This window comes from Corylus avellana, chromosome 7, assembly GCF_965113065.1.
Source record: "Corylus avellana chromosome 7, dhCorAvel1.hap1.2, whole genome shotgun sequence".
Taxonomy (NCBI): Eukaryota; Viridiplantae; Streptophyta; class Magnoliopsida; order Fagales; family Betulaceae; genus Corylus; species Corylus avellana.
In genome coordinates, this window is record NC_142496.1 from 15,100,385 (window position 1) to 15,118,133 (window position 17,749).

At 37.6% G+C, this 17,749-nt stretch overlaps 1 pseudogene; it reads right to left on the minus strand.

Annotated features, from left to right (window-relative positions):
• Positions 1-3,415: 3,415 nt before the first annotated feature.
• Positions 3,416-4,708, minus strand: LOC148584519 (uncharacterized; annotated as a pseudogene).
• Positions 4,709-17,749: the final 13,041 nt, after the last annotated feature.

A 17,749-nucleotide genomic window follows, 5' to 3' on the forward strand; every position in this document is an offset into this window, starting at 1 on the left:
AATCCCGGTTACCGGTTGGGATAACCGGGTACCAACCAGTAACCGGTTAACTAGTAGTCGGTTTCTCATTCTAGTTTTCTAAATTTAATAATCGGGTACCCTGGTCACGGTTACCGGGTTTAGCCAGTAACCAGTAACCAGGACCGGGTTGACACCCCTACTAAACTGAATCAATATCAAATTCAACTTCCACAAAATCACAAAAAAAAAAAAAAAAAAAAAATTATTTACTTTAAACAATAATAAAGTTGTACTTATAGTTATAAAATCACATTTAGAAAGTTATATTTATTCTCTGAATTTTTCTTTCTTTTTTTTTTAAAAAATAAAAAATAAAAAATCCTAGATATGGCTCTTACTACAATTTTTTCGGTCTTTTATTTTTATTTTTTTAAAAAATCACACACACACACACACATATATATATATATGGTTTTTTAAGTAATGTATTAATACATATAACTCTTGATTCTATGTATGGGTTTTTTCTAAACATATTAACATATTAATGGTTTCCGATTTTTCTTTTATATATATATATATATGTGTGTGTGTGTGTGTGTGCGCGCGTGTGTGTGTGGGATTCTATTTATGGTTTTGTAAGTAATGTATTAATACATATAACTCTTGATTTTATATATGGGGTTTTAACTATATATATATATATATATGACAAGACATTTTACATTTATAAAGTTGCAATCAAATTCTTAAATTTTTAGATTACCTTGTAAAACATAAATTGACATAACATACAATAACTTACAAGATCTTAACTATCATGAATTTCACACTAAATTAATAAAATAAACATACCATAGTTCATTGATTCTTTTAATTCTTCTTTGAAAGCATAAACACCGGAAATTGGTTTATCTCGCTTGACCCACTTAAGGTACACAAAGATGGTAGAAATTGTGTACATTTATAAGGCAGAGAGATGACTGATTTCCTTTATTCCTTTATAACTCAACTTCCCATCAAAGTAAGAGTTAATTCAATAGGAAACCACTTCTCTTAATTAATTAACCAACCGTTTATTAAGGATTTGGATTAAATAATCTCATAACTTAAGGAGTCTAATAAATACTTATATGTGCCATGTCATATGGGACATTAAGGTCTTACATACCTTAGTTAAATGAGATGTTTCATTAACTAATTAAGGCTCTTACACATCTTCTTAACCCAAAATGGTTAGAGAGAAAGAAAAAAAAAATCTTTTTAAAGGTGCTGTTTTTAAAATCTTTGAAAAATATGTTTTCTTTTTCATGAACAAAAGAAGGAAAATTTTAGTTAACCCCCTTTGAATTGTCATCGCTTTTGCAATGTTCTCCTAAAGTTCAATTTCTCTTAATTTAGTATATCCATCTTTTAATTGTTTGAAATCTCACCATTTAGTTTGCTTTTCCCAAAATACCCCTATTTGTTAAAAAAAAAAATTTACAAAAATTAAGATGTTGATCCAAATTTAATGGTAATTACAAAAATACCTATGCGTCAATTTTTTTTATTTTTTTATTTTATTTATTTTTTAAAAGTTATATATATATTTTTGGAAAAAAGAATGGTATTTTGAAAGTTTTGTTGGGATTTAATGAAAAAATCTTAACTGAATGGAGACATTGAAAAAAAAAATTAAAAAATTTCGATACACTAAATTAAAAGGTTTTGAACTTTAGGGAGACATTGCAAAATGAGTAACAATTTATGGGACAAGTGAAGTTTCCCCTCAAAAGAAAGAAAGAAAGAAAGAAAGATACTGTCATTTAATTTTATATTTATTATTTGTTGTTCACACAGTTTGCCGGCCACTAAATTAGATTACACCGGAGAATTACGCAAACAAATCGACTCAAGAAAAAAAAAAAAAAAACTCTTTCTTCTTTCTTACTTCCCTTTTCTTATTATTTGATTACAATTTTTTGTCTATCTTCCCATTTACAAATTTTTTCCTTCTTATACCTCTCTTTCTCGGGATTCGCACCATCGTTGCACCGAAGCTTGACACATGACATCTGGAGAGGAGATCGGGAGCTGGGTGAGCGGGTCAGGTCTGTCTGACTTCTATACGATAGCAGCGAACCTTCTAAGAACAACAAGGCTTCAGCGGGACAGGGATGGGGCAGCCCCTCTATTTTGATTAGACACTTACTTTCTCTTTTTTCAAGGTTAAGCGAACCCTTCCCGGCAACCCCTTCTTACGATTGCGAAGCTGGAGTTGGGTTTTTGACGAAGGCTTCGAGGCTCGCCAAAGCAGCGGGACTAACATGCGAACCTAAACATCGGTATTTTACTATTTAAGACGGACGTAGGTGTGAGCGGCTTTGGGACGTTTGGTCTCGCGTCTTTGGGCCGCTGGGTCGGCTTACACTATGGACAGGCCCTTAGGCCATAGGCGTTCTGGGCCTTGCGAATGATTTTGGCCTTCTATTATGCGGGATGTCTAGGTTCGACAATTCTTCAGCTGGGCCAGACCTTGGTCCAATAGTTACCCTCCTAATTCCCTTAGCTGTTTATCTTCGAAGCAAAAAGGAGGGCATGGGAATTACTAACCTCGAAAACCGTTTCGGTCCTTCTAACTTCTTAGACGTTGGGAATCACGCGCGCCCTTTTGGCTTCAAAGCTTCGGGCCGTTTGGACACTTGGATTTTCGAGACGACTATCACTTCATCTTTCTTCTTTCCATTTCTAGCCTTTGCCACTTTAAACCCTGGTTGACTTTCTTCGTCACAGTGCCCTCACGTTCCCACATTCACGATTTCCTTCATTTCTTCTTTGCATGAACTGTCTTCTTTCGAACTTCTGTTGACGTTGTACCTGACTTCGAGCAATTTCTTGGGTGCTAAAACCCCTTGAGCCCATCTCTGTCCCTGCTCATTCCTTTTTGGAGCCCGTTGTTCTTCATCTCCGGTTGTTGGAGGCGCATCGGTTGCTTCGCTCGAACTGCAGTCGCTTTCCTCTCCTTCTGGCGCCAAAAGTATTTTTCCTTTTGGGTAAGAGCATCTCCAACAATTTTTGCTAGTTTAGCTACTCAAAAAGTACAACTCACTACTTTAGCTACTGGTTTTTCACTACACACTCCAACAAACCTTCTATTTTACACTTTACTTCCTTTTAAATATTATTTTTCATTTTTTTAATTATATTTTTTTGCCAACACTTAATCAAAGAGAGAACAAACATTTATATAAAATCATTCATAAAAAAAAAAAAAAAAACAAATACATACAAGGAACATTCACCGTACAAAAAAGAAATACATAACATAAAAATCATCATAGATTCCATACAATTGCAATATGTAGAAATGCAATTCACCAAAGCAATAAAAAGTTCAAACGAAATGAAAATTTCTAAAAAAAAAAAAAAAAAAAAAAAAAAACCTAAAACATACAATTAGACTAATTAATTCTTAAGATTGACCATGCAATTGCCACAAATGCTCGATGAGGTCGGATTGCAACTGAGAATGAGTTTGACTATTTCTAATGCTCAGATGCCTTTGAATGAACTCCACAAATTCAAAAGTATGATCACGAGGAATTTGTACTTGAGGAGTTTCATCAATTTGCTCATATTCAAACTCATTAGCATCGTCAGTATTTCGCTCATTTTCAATGATCATATTATGCATTATTATGCAAGCTTTCATAATGTTGATGAGCGTTTAACGATTCCAACCATGTGTAGGTCCACGAATTATTGCGAATTGTGCTTGAAGCACTCCAAATGCACGTTCCATGTCCTTTCTTGTTGACTCTTGGGCTGCAGCAAATTGTTTGGCCTTTTTTCCTTGTGGACATGAAATTGTCTTTACAAAGGTTGACCATTGCAGATATATACCATCAGCAAGATAGTATCTCATTTTGTAGTTATGACCATTGATTGAGTAATTTGCTGGAGGAGCACATCCTTCAGCGAACTCAGATAACATAGATGACTGTTCTAAAACGTTGATGTCATTGTTAGAACCCAGTAACCCAAAAAATGCATGCCATACCCATAGATCTTGTGAAGCCACTCCTTCCAAAATCGTTGTTGGTTCATGTCGACGACTTGAGAACATATCTTTCCATGCAGCTGGGCAATTCTTCCATTGCCAGTGCATACAATCAATGCTTCCTAGCATTCCTGGAAAACTACGGTTTTCACCAACTTCTAGCAATCTAGCAACATCATCTTTGTTTGGAGATCTTAAGTAAGTAAGTGTTTGAATAAATTGAAACCACCGCTTCAACAAAATTTTGTAGAGATTCTGTTGCAGTGGTTTCTCCAATCCGCACATATTCATCCACATAATCAGCTAGTACTCCATAAGTGATCATTGTAAATGTGACAGTTATCTTTTGAAGGGAAGACAAATCGAGTGTTCCAGAACAATTTCTTGATTGGACAAAGTATGGATTATAAACTCCTACAGCAGAGAGAATACGGCAAAAAAGAGGGCGATGCATCCGAAACCTCATTCGAAATACTTTTGGAGGATACATTGCTACATCATCAAAATAATAGAGAAAAAGCCTTTGTTGGCCTTGCAAAGGATCACAGTTGATGAATCTACGTCCCATAATAGAACCACAACGTGAACTTGATCCTTCCTTTCTTTTGAAATGCTTATGTGCCCAAATAATTGTATAATTAGAGTCAACTCATCATCAAAGTCAGAGTCTTCAATGAGCATTCTTCTTATAGGATAGACATCCATGATGTTTAAAATTCAACTGAAATTTTGAGTAGATGTTTTGAACCAATGAGCTTAACAACTTTGAATTTATTCAAAACTTTCATCTACTAATATTTTCAGTATTAATATCGCACATCTACTCAGAATTTACTCTAAGCATTTAATTTCACAACCTCAACTACTTCATTTACTCAACCATGCAACCTCAATTTGATCTACTCAGATTTCAACATTTACTCTCAACTATGGAAATTGCATTTACTCTCAACTCAACCTCACGACTACTACTGAATTTGCTTTCGGAATTTTTGAAATTGCATTTACTCTCAACTACTGACTCAATTTACTCCAATCGCATTACTACAACTCAACCACACGAAACACTCATTTTCAATTCGAATTTACTAAACTTTCATCTGGGCACAATTTTTCAATTTGCATTTACTACAACTCAACCACACCAAACGATCAAATCAACTTCAATTCGAATTTACCACTCAACTTTCATCTAGGCACAATTTTTCAAACATCATTTACTACTACTCAACCACACCAAAGGCTTAAATCAAGTCTTCAATTCGAAATTACTACTCAACCTTCATCTAGGCAAAACTTTTCAATTCTCAATTTCCATTTACTACTACTTAACCACACCAAAGGCTCAAATCAAGTCTTCAATTCGAAATTACTACTCAACCTTCATGCAAAACTTTTCAATTTTCAATATGCATTTACTACTACTCAACCACACCAAACACTAAATCAATATGCAAAATTCGAATTTAATACTTACCAAAAATTCGAAACCATCCCTACAAAATAATTGCACAAAATACATAACAGCCTAACATAATCAGTAAAAGTAGGCAGAAAATATGCTAATAAAAGTTAATACAATACTAAACACATAATAACTTTAACACATGAAAAAAAAAGTCCAGCATGTTTTATGTCATCCTTCTACTTTCAAAGATTTCCATTTGTCGGACATGTATATATTTTCTTTGGAATTTAGACATGCCACTTGTATCTGCAAGCATAATTTTGTCCTCCTCTGCTTGAATTTTACTTTGCTCAATTTGAATCTTCTCATTCTCTTAAGAACTTGTTTCTTCCATAAGTTGCAATTTCCGCTCAGTCATTCTCATTGCTCTTTCATTCATCTGAGTTAGTAAGCCCAGAATCGCATCATCAACATTATCCTTGCTCTTTTGTTTACTCAAACGTTCTTTTGCAACCTTCCTACCCTTAAGCTGTTCATATCTACAAAGTTACTAGTAGATATAGTATCTACCCCTAAATTTATCGGAGCTTGAGTAGAAGGCACTGCATATTCATATGATATGTTTCTTGTTTTTCATTGACAACACTCCATTTTGGACATGTCTTCAATATATTCCAGCAATGTTCAAAAATAAATGGTGTTTTATTAAGTTTCTGATACAACTCTTTTGCCTTGTCAATCTGCAATTAAGAAATATGAACATAATTATATCCCTTATAGAAATTCTATGTTGACACAACAATAAATATAAATTATACCTTGTCTTCCTGACTCGACATACTTTGATTCAATAACTCAACTTGAGCTAAGTTTGCAGCAAACTGAGTTACGCTCTTTCGAATTACTCCCCATTGATTAGCTAGAGATGTGTGAGACATGATAGTATCAAAGCCCTTATATTCATTGTACTTCCCCCAAATTCGCATCCAATATGCCTTCTTTGACTGCTCAGTTCCATGCACTGGATTAGTACTAGTACTTACCCACGATTGTATGAGTAGAACATCTTCTTCAATGGTGAGGTTGCCACCTCGTGGTCTTTTAAAACCAAATTCAATATCACCTTGTTGTTCATCCATTTGAGAGTATGAATTTGGAGATCCCATTGATTTAGTACCGTCTTCATTTAAGAGGCCCACAAAAGATGTGTTTCTTTCCATTTGAGAATCCATTCAACAAATCTTAAGAAAAAAAAACACCACACACTATACTCTATCAAACGCACACACACACACAAAAAGGGTTAAATTCACTTTACTCCCCTGAAGTTTCAAAAGTTTTTCAATTCGAACCCCAATGTTTAAAAATTGGCAATGTACCCCCAAATGTTTCAAAAATTTTCAATTCAGACCCTCCGTTACTAATTTCTGTTTAATTGGACGGAAATCATCTCACGTGCGTCTCACATGAGATTTTGATGCTCTTTATTCCAATTTTACTTTCATTAAAACTTATGAAATTACATAATTACCCTCATTAAAACCTATGAAATTGAAGGTAATTACGTAATTTCATAGGTTTTAATGAAGGCAAAATTGGAATAGAGGGCATCAAAATCTCACATGAGACACACGTGAGATGATTTCCGTCTAATTAGACAGAAATTAGTAACGAAGGGTCTGAATTGAAAATTTTTGAAACATTAGGGTGGTACATTGCCAATTTTGAAACATTGAGATTCGAATTGAAAAACCCCTGAAGCTTCAAGGGGGTAAAGTGAATTCCCCCCCCCCCCCCCCCCCCACACCCAAAAAAAAAAAAACACATAAAACAAGAATAGCAAATAGGAAGATAATGCTAATTACAAAATCAAGATGTTTGGTTTTGTGTTTATTTCCGTTTAATATGTAGTCTAGGGAATAGCCTCACTTTCAATAATGCATTAGAAAACCAATAGAATGAATGCGATGGAAAGCAAGATAAGAAAGACAAGCAATCCTACAAGTCTGAGAAGAAAATGAACACAAAAGCATCATATATTTATCTTTGAAAGATAACTCATTCACTTAGACAAAACAACAAACACTTAAACTATGTAACACAAAGACAAAACCAACGTCAAACCCAAAAGCAGATTAAATAAAAGAAAGGGACGAACATCAACATTAAACCTCAATTCACCACAATGTCGATATACACACGCTCACAGTCAAGCCAATTTAATAAAAAAAAAATTCCCAATTTTCTACAGGAAATTAAACAAAAATTCAGCAAAGCTTCAAAACCCAAATCTAATAAAACCCATGAAATTTGATTCCACCTTTTGAACCAAAATTTCGTAAAACCCATCATCTTCATCAATTCTTTGAACCAAAATTTCCTAAAACCCATCATTTTTGTTAACCTGTTAAACCAAAATTTCTTAAAAAAAATTTCACAAACCTTTAAGAGTTTTCTTTCCAGGTGCCTCTGAGAGTTTCCAAGACAGAGTATTTCCGAGAGAGTGCTTCCCAGAGTTTCAAAGACAAATGTTTCGGTGAAGTTGAGAAGAAGAGAAAGAGAGGAGAGAACCAAAACTTTGGAAACAAAGAAGAGGGAAAAAACTTTTGGGTGAGGTGATGAGGAATCTGTGATATTAAGAGAGAAGAAGAGAAAGTGGGAGAGAAAGAAGAGAGGAAAAAAAAATTGTGTGATGAGGTATTTTGGTGAAGATGAACTAGTGAGAGAAAGATGTTGTGCCAAATACCCACCTAAATTAATAGGCAAATACTTTCAAGTGCACAAGATCAAATGATAGTATAGCAGACAAATACGAGATTATTCCCACGAGGATTGGTAAATTATGTTTAGAAGTAGTTTCCTATTTAATTAACATATAAAATTCAATTGTCACGATTGAATTAAATTAAAAGATAAACTAAAACTAAAAATGATTAGGGTTTTTGATATCCACCACTAATCAGACTAATTAAGATAACAATATACTAATGCGCCAATCATACCGGAATATTTAATGTTTGCCAACCTAAGGGCATGGGTGTATACTCCTTAAGCTATAGATTTTCCTAAACAATGAGTTAGGCATTAGTGTATACTCTAACTCTTTTATTTCTTAAATGATTTAGCATGGGCGTATACTAAGTTGTTTTTTTAAGAAAGCATGAATCTATGAAAATCGACAAACACATAGAACCTAGGACATGGGTGTATACTCCCGGTTTTCCATGTTGAATAACCCAAGAACCCGGTGTAAATTTCTTTTGTTACTCTTATTAAACCCGGGACTCGGCCATCCAAATTGATTTAATTAACTAATACATACCACATGCATATGTTGATGAGACAAACACATATGAGAAATTCAAGAAAACAAGAATGAATCAAGTTAAATACACCAAAATATAATTGTAGCAAAGGCGCCAATATTGAAATCCTAAATAGACATGACTAGGGATTCAATCTAGCCCCAATTAAAATATAAACTACATAACAAAATAAAAGGTGGAAGAGAAGAAAAACCCAAACTCCTCTTGATCTAGCCTTCAGTTCCTTTCCAGAGCTTATGCCTCTTTCTCCACACATTTTCCTAGAAGCTAAGAGGTCTATTTATAGGCCTAAAGAAATCCTAGAACCCCTAGTAACCTAGAAAATTCGTAGGGCTTAGTCCTATTACAAGTGGGACTTGGAATACCCTAATATGGAAGGAAAGGGAATTCTGGCTGCAGCTCACTGTTCTCTAGCGCATGGGTGCGATCGATCGCAGCCTGTGTGCACTCGATCGCACGTTTGCGATCGAGTCTCCTTGTGTGCGTATGAGCGCAAGGCTGCACTCGCTCGTCTGGACCTCTCTAGAAGTGCGCTCGATCGCAGGTCCCCTGCGATCGATCACACTACCAGAATGCTTTTTGCTTGCTTCAAATCTTCTAGCTTTTTCCCAATTTTGTCCTTTAAGCCCAATACTTCTTGGAATGCTTTCTTTTCTTCCAAAAGCCTACAAAAACAAAGAAAAATACGAAAAGGAGATAAAATAGCACAAACTAACAAAACTAAAGATTTAACAAATGAAAGTTAAGGGCTAAAATATGAATATTTTGGCACTTAACAAAAGAAAAAGTGGGGAGAGAAGCAATAATAAAATAAGAATAAGACCATTTGATAAATAATAAAATATTGCTACAATGTCCTACAATGAACTTTCAATTATGAAAGTTCACTGTAATATATGTAGAGAAACCCTTCACTTTACAGTGTCTGCTGGAGCATGAAAATGGAACATTATAGCTAAATTTAGCTAAAAAGCTAGTTTAGAAACACTGTTGGAGATGCTTTAAGGCAACTATCAACGCTCCTACCACGAACTCTGGCTTGGATCCGGTTGATGGGCCCGATTGAGCTTGAGGAACCCAAGGTTGACAATTACGTGTGGTGGTGATCTTCTCTGCTGGCAAATGATGAGGGGCGTATTTGGGAGACATATGCAGTCCCTAATAACATAGTGATTCAGATTCCGAGTCACAACAAATCTACTATCCCTAAGGATAAATTTCAGGAGATAATGATGTACGAAGCGATGTTGAAAGCTGGCTTGAGATTTCCTTTCCTGGCCATTATTCGAGACCTTTTGATGGAACTAAGTTTGGCTCCCAGTCAAGTGAAGCCCAACAGATGGAGGCTTATGATTTCTTGTTGCATCTTTTGGTCTATGGTCTTGGGGTCCACGGTTCGCCTGACTGTGCGTGAGTTCTTGTACCTATACAAGCCTGTCAAATATGGTGATGGTTGGGCTTTCCAAAGTCGTGTGAAGAGGTTGATCAATTTGTCGGACAAGTGGAGCCCTGGTTCGGCCTTCAAGTTAGGTTTCTTCCTTATCTTTGAGAGCGGTTGGGAGATTTCGGCAAGAGACATAGACAGAGGGATCAAACCGCTAGGTCCTATTAAATGGCGTGTTCCCATTGGGAACCGACTTAAGCCTCCCCAGTCTATTCTAGCGGGGGAATATAACCAGATCCGTAAGGTTAGAGCTTGGGTAGAGGAGAACCTTATGAACGTAGAACCGAACTACCTAATTTTAGAGTCCAACCTCGCCACCTACCTTAGTCATAAGAAGGGGAAAGGAATTCCTCTTCCTAAGTCGACTAGCCTTTTCGTTGTTGGGAGGTCAAAGAAGGACGCTCTCGGGGCCGCGCGAGGGTGTGAGACTAAGGCGCAGGGCAATGCCGCTAGAAGTTCCGTTATCGTGCCTCGTCTCAAGGTTGCTAAGGAATATAGGGTTGAGGCTCGCCTTAGGCCTGCCAAGAAGCCTAAGCTCGTGGCTCGACCAGAGGTTCAACCTAAGGTTACGAAGGGGAATAAGTTTGAGACTCGCCCAGGTGCTGCTGAGAAATTTAGGGTCGAGGCTCGCCTTAAGGTCGTTGAGAAGCTAAACATTTAGGTCATAGGGAAATCCCTGATGAGGGCTCGGTAGCCACTTATACCCGTGACAATCCCAGTGAGTCCCCAGACTTTGAAGAGGAAGAGGGAGGTTGCGGAGTCGCCCGAGGAGTCAAGTGGAGATGAATCCACGGTGGCCGACCTCAAAGCAGTTGGGGGTAAGTTCTAAGGAATGCTTCATAATGGGGTTTCGAAACCTAAGCCTCGACCTAAAATTATTCTATGACCTGAAATTATTCTACGACCTAAGCCACCAGTCATTGACCTACATACCTCGGAGTCAATGGGAAAGGGGGTGGTGACAAAGGGAGTTGCTGAGTCTTCTCCGAATGCGGAGGCCCATGAAGCTTTGGGGGTTCCTTTGAGTTTGGCTGTCACTAAGGGGGTCCTGTTGCTGGAGTCGAAGCTCCTAAGGCTCCCGTTGAGGGAAAGAAGGCAGAGTCGGATAAGGCAACATGGTTCAGTCTCCACAAGTGTCAGGTGCCCAAGGCTCATTCTGCTTTGTCTCCTCCAGTCGAAGTCGGGCCTTTGACAGGCACCCAGGTTTTTCAAGGGGGCGAAGGGTCGGATAATTTAGAGTTTGCTTTGCCCTCGAATAGTTCAGGTGGTTTCATAACCGTTCTTCATGAGGGTGTGCCCCTCTGGACTGAAGATTGGGGAAGTTCGTTGGGATTGCTGGGCTATCCTATGACAGCCTTGGCTCCAATAATTCCATCCGATTTTGCTAGAACACGTGAGGCCTCTGTGAAGCAGTTGACCTTGTCATGGTCCGACAACAAATGTTGGTAAGTGCTTGGGTCTACCCCCTACTCTTTATCCTTTTTGGCACCCCTACTTAGCTAATCATTTCATTCATCATCATCATCATCTTTTTTTTTTTTTTTTTTTTTTTCCAGCATTCAACTAAACTCGTAGGCATGGTGGTCCGCCACGGTTGGCTTTTGGATTGGCCTTCATCCGAGGTGGAGGATTTAAAGGCCAGACTCGCTGCCTCTGCGACGTAGACCCTCAACTTGAAAAAGTTGATCAAAGAGCAGTGGTAGATAATGGAGGCAGAGCTCCAAAGAAAGAGGGACGCTAAGGAAGGGGGCAAAGAGCATTTAAAGCTTGAGGAGATTCTGAAGGATGCCGAGGCCCAAATTGAATCTCTCCGAGGCGAGGTCGAGGACCACCAAGCGGCTCAAGGGAAGTTACATAAAGCCTTGAAAGGTATGAGGGACAAGGCGGAAGAGGACTCCCAAGAGATGGCTAAGCTCCGTGAGGACCTCGCGAAGGCCAAGGCGGACCTGTTCAAATTTGAGGAGAGTCGCCTTGCCAAATCTAACAAGGCATCCGAAGAACTTGCTAAGGCTCAAGCAAAACTTGCTAAATCAGAAGAGAACCGTCGTGCTGAATCTAGTAAGGCTTCGAAAAAACTGGCCAAGGCTTTGTCGCTGGCCGAAGAGGAGAGGGTGGCCGCAGTGGACTCTCTCGTTCGCAAAAGGCTTGTCAGGCTCTTAAGGAGAAGGTGAAGGAACTCACGTGAACCTAACAGACTTGGGCCAATCCCTTAAGCTGTACTAGGAGTCCGCGCCCACCTACCTCGCTCAACTGGGGTGGGTGTTCTCTATACGGAATAAGGCTTGGTTTCGTGGATAATGGTAGGGCTTTGAGATTTGTCGTGCTCTTATGGGCATGGATGAATACCAAACCAGGCTTGATTAGCTGAGATTAAATGACTTCTAGGTGGGTGCTGTCACAATGAGGGAACTTATCAGGATCGGTCTAGAAGAACTTCTAGACGCAATGTTTCTGAACTCTACAGATTTCGAAGAGGAGGTCTTCAAAGAAGAAGATACTTCAGAAGAAGACGGCGAACTGTAGGACCATTGCAAGGGTTTTTTGATTTTTATGGTTGTGTACCTTTTGTCTTTTCTTGTAACGTTGTAGGCACGTAATTGTAAACATTATCTGGTGAACGGAAAGGCCTTGTGATTTGTTTGTGTTTATTTATGTTGTGGGTATTGTGAACTCAATTGCCATGGTTTCCCTTGATAATTTATTGTTGGGAGAGGTTCATTGAGTGAATTGCTTCAGCTTTTCCTTCCTAGCGAGGCTTTGCTCTGCAGCTTTCTTTTGCTAAGAAGGTTGGTCATTGGGTCGTAGCGAGTTATCTTCCCTAGCAATGGTATGCCTCATGGCAGTCTTTTGCTTGGGAGGTTCAATAGTTGAGGTCCTTTTCCTAGCAAGGATTTATCTCGTGGCAATCTTTTGCTAGGAAGGTTCAGTCTTACTAATGGATGGAAACCTAATTCCTTCAGCGCACAAATAGTCACCCATTGTATTTGATGATAACGCATAAGCATTAGTTATAATAACACATAAGCATCAGTTCATATTACACATAAACATTCGTCGGCTAACAATACATAAGCATAATCAATCGAACAACTATCAGTGTCAGTGGTAAAATTTCTATAAGTGCTCAGCGATCCAGGGTTGTGGTAGCTGATGAGGGCTAAAATATATATTTTAGCTCTTTAATTTACATGTGTTAATCTCTTAGTTGTACTATTTTGTGTTGTTTTACTTCCTTTTAGTGCTTTTGTCTGTTTTTAGGTGTTTGAAGGAAAGTGAAGCATTTTTGGAAGTTTTGAGCAATAAAAATCAAATTCGGGAAAAACTGGAACACAGGATCGATCACACCGAAAAAGTCTAGAGTGCAATTGTGATCGAGCGCATCAGACATAGGATCGAGCGCAAGGCAGCGATAGAGCGCACCCCATGCGATCGAGCGCATTCGGGTGACCCAGATGCGGAAAGCCTTATTTTCCACTTAAAATTAGGTTTTACAAAACCTAATTGGGTTAGGGTTTTGTCCTCCGATTTTATTAGGTTTTCTAGGGTTTTTAGGTTTCCTAAGAGCCTATAAATAGACCTCTAAGCCTCACAATTTCCCTTTTCTTTTTAGTTTTAGTTTCATTATGTGTAACTCAACTCTTTGTTACAGCTAGATTGAAGCCTTAGTTATGTCTTTTTAATTTAATACTAGTGCCTTTGTTTCAATCATATCTGATTTATTTTAATTGATTATGTCTATGTGATTGAATTCCTCATATTTTATGGTATGATTTTGTTAATTAAGTCAATTTAGATGACCGAATCTTGGGCTTAATAAAGTGACAAACGGACCTCATCACGGGTTCTTGGCTTAATCAACATGGAAAACTAGGAGTAGATACCATGCCCTAGGTTTCATGTGTTTGTTGATCTCCATGGAATTATGTTTCCCTAAAGAAAAACTTAGAAGATATCATGCTAAATCCTTTAGGGTAGAAAAGAAATAGAGTAGATATCATGCCTAATTGATTGCTTAGGAAGATCAATAGCTTAAGGAGTAGATACCATGCCCTTAGGTTGACAAGCATTAAATATACCATACAGTTGGACATTGGCCTAGTATTTTCTTAACTAATCTGATTTGTGGTGAATGTCAAAACCCTAACCTTTTCATTATATATCTCTTTTTCACATTGCAAATCTGTGACAATTTGACAATTTAATTTGGAAAATCAATTCTAAATAAAAACAACAATCCTCGTGGGAATGATCTTGTACTTGCACTCTATACTCAAGTTTTGATCTCGTGCACTTGCGAGTAAAACGTACAAAGTATTTGCCTATTAATTTAGGTGGGTATTTGGCATAACAAGTTTTTGGCACCATTGCCGGGATTGTTTGATTTTGTTTAGAATTTACTTTCCCTTAGTTAATTCTGTTTTGTTTTAATTTTATTTTGTTGTTAATTTTAATTTTGTTTTCTGTTTTCCATTAATTAGTTAATTTTGTTTTAAATTTAAGTTCCTGTTTTCTGGTTTCCGTACATTCATTCCCATTTTGCAGCGGTGCAATCAAGTTCACAGCTGTAGGGCATCAAATTTGTTCTCTTTTCTGTTTTAATTATGTTTCAGTTCTACACGAGTGCGATCGAACGCACCTAGTTGTGCGCTCGACCGCATTCTTGCCCTTGCACCCCTGCGGGCACAAGTGCACCCACACACTCATGCACACACATTTGCACAAGTGAGATCGAGTGCACCTTATAGTGCGATCGAGCGTACTTGTTCAGACTCTCACATGACCTACTTCTGGGTCGCACATCCCTTGTTTCTGTTGTTAGAATTTTTTTCCATTGCACAATAGGGCTGAAATTATTACCTTCCCTTGTCTATTTCTTTTTCATCTGTGGTAGTACGATTGAGCACACTATTAAGTGCGATCGAGCACCCTCATCCAAACAGTAGCATTAACACTTCTGTAAAATCTGATTTTAACTCTCTTTTTATGACAATTGCAGGATTATCAATCTCAGAATTGAACCATCTTTTCGAACAATCCAAAGATTGAAAGGATCATTCGAAGAAAAAAAGATATCTTCAAATCATAAGAAAATTTGAAATGGCAGGAAGAGAAGAAGAAGATGTTGAGAACCCCTCAGTGCTAAGGCCGATGAAAAGTTCATTCATTCCTCATAGCTTTGACTGGCCATCATGCATTGACTTCTAGCCCATTGTGCAGAGCAATTACAATCTATCTCCACATTTGCTTAACATGGTCCCACACTACAGAGGCACATCATTGGAGGATCCATACTTGTACATTAGGGATTTCTTTGACCTTTGTAAGACTCAGAACATCCAGGGCTTAACTGTAGAAGGAATTAGGTTACTTCTCTTCCCTTTTTCCTTGAAAGATAATGCAAAACTCTAGTTGAATTCTTTGGTTGTAATGTCTACCATAACTGGGAAGAGTTGGCTATAAAGTTCCTAAAGAAGTTCGTCCCAGCCTAAAAGACAAGGCAACTGAGGAAGGATATTCAGACCTTCCAACAAAGAGATGGAGACCTATTTTTTAAAGCATGGGAGCACTTCAATGAGCTGCTTGTAAAATGCCAACACCACAACTTGTCTCAAGATGATCAGGTACATGCTTTCTATTAGGGCTTAAGTGATATTAATAAAAATCTTGTTGATTCAGGTTATGGAGGTGTGCTAATGGAAAAGAATAGTGAAGAGGCCATAGAACGCTTTGAGACCTTAAGTGAGAATTCCCAACAATTCTCAACTAAAGGGAAATAAGGAACTCAAGGGGAAGGGTGTGTATGAAGTAAGCACCACTGGTGGAGTTCAGACCTAGATGGCAACCATGGAGAAGAAGCTAGACATGATCATGAAAGCCAAGACAAATCATAGCATTGCTCCAGTTCAACAAGTAGCACAAGTCGAGGCATGTGCTATATGTTCCCTTTCTAACCATCACACTGAGACTTGTCCTATGTCTTCAACTGTAGGTTAGGAGCAATTGAACTATGTGGGGCAGAACAACTACCCTCCAAAGAACAACCCATACTTCGACACTTACAATGCAGAGTGGTACAACCACCCCAATATTTCTTTCAGTAACAATAAGAATGTTCTAAATCCTCAAGGGCAGCAACAAAATTTCCAACAAGGAAATAATTACCAAGCTCCACCACAAGCGGCCCAATCACATCTTGAGTTGAAAAAGAATGACGTTGAAAGTGCTATACTCCAGTTCTTGACTGCACAACAATAGATCAACACTCAAACCACTCGAGCAATTCAGAGACTGGAGTCTATTGTGATAAATACCCACATAAATTAATAGGCAAATATTTGCTACGTTTTACTCGCAAGTGCACGAGATCGATCCCATGAGGATTGTTTGGCACACACATATGAGAAATTCATGCAAGCAGGTATTAATCAAGTTAAATAGCACAACAAGATCATCACAAAGGCACCAATATTGAAATATTAATTAAACATAACTAGGGCTTCAATCTAGCCCTAAATAAAATATAAACTACATAATAAAAATAAAAGGGTGGAAGAGAAGAAAAACCCAAACTCCTCTTGATTCAGCCTTCAGTTCCTTTCCAGAGCTTGTGCCTCTTTCTCCACAACTATGCCTAGAACCTAAGAGGTTTATTTATAGGCTTTAGAAGTCCCTTGCTACACAAGTAAACCTAGAAAATTCGGAGTTTTAAGTCCAAGTCCAATTAGGATAAATAAAACCTAAGTCCAAATCGGAATAGGATTCGCCCAGAATTGCGGTCCTGACTTGCGGCATAATTTTGGCCTTGCGGCGCTCCGAATTGGGAAAATGCTATTTCACAGTGATTTCCAATGCCCCTTGAATCACTTCAATCTGATATCTGAGCTGAAAGTTATGGTTAAAATACCGAGATGTGTTCAGAATCCAATTTTTCATCCAATCTGATTTGACTTCAATGTGAGAAATTCCGAATTGATCCTTTCCTCTATTTGATTAAACTTAACCATGATTGGCTAAGCTCAACCATATCTTCTAGGTCTTCCCAATTTGCCCTTTAAGCTTGTAATTCTTCCAGAAACACTTTCTTTTCTTCCAAAAGCCTAAAAAACAAAGAAAATACAAAAAGGAAGTAAAATGACCTAATTAACCAAAATCAAAGGATTAAAACATGCAAGTTAAGGGCTGAAAATATGAATATTTTAGCACTTATTAGTGCACTTGCGAGTAAAACGTACCAAGTATTTGCCTATTAATTTAGGTGAGTGATGTGGTCTTTTTGTGTCCAAAAATATCAATAATCAAATTAAGCATTCACAATAGGACGAATCCTTGTAGGATAAGGCTATAGAGAGGGTGTTGAACCTCAAGGACTGTAGGGGTATTGTTATTAAGTTTTTCAAGATTAAATATAACTTAATTTTAAGAAAGTTGTTTTGATTTTGTTTTATAAACTAATAAAGTAAATGCATAAAATAAAGATACTAGGGATGAAAGATTGAATAGGGGGTTGATTTCACTACTCACCGCATACCAATGGTCAATTATAAATTAATAAGGGAAAATGATATTTT